Here is a 2,932-nt window from a genome sequence, read left to right as displayed (position 1 = left end):
AAGCTAGGACTTCCAACACAATATTGAACAAGAGAGGTGAGAGTGGGCAGCCTTGTCTTGTTCCAATTTTCAGGGGAAATGTTCCAGCTTCTGTCCATTTAGCAATATATTAGCTGTGGGTTTATTGTAGATGGCACTTACTATTTTGAGGTAGTTCCTTCTACACCTAGGTGTTTGAGGGTTTTTATCAAGTAGTGATGCTGGATTTTATCAGAAGCTTTTCCTGCATCTAATGATATAATCATGTGATTCTTGTTTTTACATCTGTTGATTTATTTAATGACATATATGGTCTTGCAAATGTTGAACCAGCCCTGCATCCTGGGAATGAAACCTACTTGGTCAAGGTTGGTGATTTTTGAGATGTGTTTTTGGATCCGATTTGCTAGAATTTTGTTGAGGATTTTTGCATCTTTGTTCATAAGGGATATTAGCCTGTAGTTCCCTTTTTTTGTTGGATCTTTACCCCGTTTGTGTATCAGTGTGATGTTAGCTTTGTAAAATGATTTGGGGAGAATCCCATCTTTCTCAATTGCCTGGAATACTTTCAGTAGGATTGGTATCAGCTCCTCCATGTTTGTTTTGCAGAATTCTGCTGGAAAGCCATCCGGTCCAGGGCTTTTTTTTTTGTAGGTAGCTTTCGTATGATGGAGTCAATTTCCTAAGTTTTTATTGATCTATTTAGTGTCTCAGTGTCATCTTGTTTCAGCCTGGGGAGGTTGTGCGATGTCAGAAAGTCCTCTATTTCATTTAGGTTATCAAGTTTGTTTCCATACAGGTGTACCTAGTAATCTCTGATAATCTTTTGTATTTCTTCGGGGTCAGTTGTGATTTGATCTTTGTATTTCTGATTGTGTTTATTTGGGCTTTTTCTTTCTTTTTCTTGGTCATTCTGGCTAGGGGCCCATCAATCTTGTTAATTCTTTCAAAGAACCAGTTTTTTGTTTTGTTGATGTTTTCTCTGCTATTTTTATCTTCTCTATCTCATATTTGGGCTCTTATTTTTGTGATTTGGATTCTTCTGCTAAAGTTGGGATTTTGGTGGTCTTCTCTTTCCAGCTCCCTTAGGTGATTTGTTAGGCTTTCAGCTTCTGAGCTTTCCATTTTCTTGATGTGTGCTCATAGAGATATAAATTCCAGCCAGACTCGGTGGCTCAGCCTGTAATCTCAGCACTTTGGGAGGCCGAGGCAAGTGGATTGCCTGAGCCTATGGGATCAAGACCCGCCTGGGCAACTTGTCAAGACCTTGTCTCTACAATAAATAAAAAATTAGTTGGGCATGGTAGCGTGCACCTGTGGTTCCAGCTACTTGGAAGGCTGAGGTGGAAGGATCGCCAGAACCCAACAGGTCGAGGCTGCGATGGGTGGGAGTGTGCCACTGCACTCCAGTCTGGACGACAGAGCGAAACTCCAACTCAAAAAAAAAAAAAAAGACATAAATTCCCCTCTTAGAACTGCTTTCAGGGTATCCCAGGGGGTTTGGTAAGATGTTTCTTCCTTTCCATTTGTTTCCAGGAATCTTTCAATTTCTGTTTTGATTTCAGTGTTGACCCCAGTAGTTGTTCCACATCATGCTATTTAGTGTCCATGTCTTTGTGGACTTTGGGGAAATGTTGGTGGTGTTAATATTTATTTTTATTCCCCTGTGGTGTGAGAATGTGCATGGCAAGATTTCAATCTTACTGAATTTGTTATGCTTGATTTGTGGCCAAGGATGTGATCGTCTTGGAGTATGTTCCATGTGGTGATGAGTAGAATGTATATTCTGTGGTTGTGGTTCATTTGCTTCTAAGAATCTATTTCTGTATTAACCCAAAAGTCATTCATAAACATGTTATTTAATTTCCATGTATTTGTGTGCTTTGAGAAGGTTCCTGTTGGTGATGATATTTATTTTTATTACACTGTAGTCCGAGAAGATTCTTGATATGATTTTGACCCTTTGAAATCTGCTCACACTTTATTTATGTCCAAGTATACGATTGATTTTAGAGTATGTTCCATGTGCTGATGAGAAGAATGTATATTCTGTGGTTGTTGGGTGGTGTGTTTTGTAGATGTCTATTAGATCCAATTAGTTGAGCACTGAATTAAAATTCCTGATTTCCTTGTTAATTTCTTTTTTTTTTGGCCTTAATGATCTGTCTAATGCTGTTAGCAGGGTAAAGTCTCCAGCTATTATTGTATAGCTGTCTATGTAGTCTTAGTTTGATTAGCAATTGTTTTATAAATCTGGGTGTGCCTATATTGGGTATGTATATATTCAAGATAGCTATTTTTTGCTGATGGATTGAGCCTTTTATCAGTATGTAATGTCCTTTTTAACTTGCATTGGTTTAAAGTCTGTTTTTTTCTGAGAAGAATAGCTACCTCTGTTCTTTTTTGTTTTCCATTTGCCTGGAAAATCTTTCTCTAGTCTTTTACCTTGAGCCCATGGATGTCCTTTTTATTGAGGTGGGTTTCCTAGGTAGCAGAAGAATGGACCATGTTTCCTTATCCAATTTGCCGTTCAGTGTTTTCGAGTCCCTTCACATTTAAGTTAATTATTGATATGTTGGCGTTTGTTCCTGGCATATTGCTATTAAGAGACTGCTTTTCTTCTTAGGTTTAATCTGTAAACTTTGTGTTTGCTTGTGCTTTGGGGATAGGTAGAATTGTTCTTTCAATTCTGTGCTTAGAATCTTCTTAAGCATCTCCTGAAGGGCTGGTCTGGAAACAGCATATTCTCTTAGGGACTGGGTGTTAGGGAAGTAATTTAATTCTTCTTCATTAGTGAAGCTTAGCTTGGCATGGTAGGAAATTATTGATTGGAATTGCTTTTCTTTAAGAATGTTAAACATAGCCGGGTTCGGTGGTTCAGCCTGTAATCCTGCACCTTGGGAGGCTGAGGTGAGTGGATTGCCTGAGCCCACAGGTTCGAGACCCGCCTGGG

Source organism: Carlito syrichta, unplaced genomic scaffold (assembly GCF_000164805.1).
Source record: "Carlito syrichta isolate Samal-C Ts95f unplaced genomic scaffold, Tarsius_syrichta-2.0.1 Scaffold304792, whole genome shotgun sequence".
NCBI lineage: Eukaryota > Metazoa > Chordata > Mammalia > Primates > Tarsiidae > Carlito > Carlito syrichta.
This window is presented reverse-complemented; position numbering follows the sequence as displayed.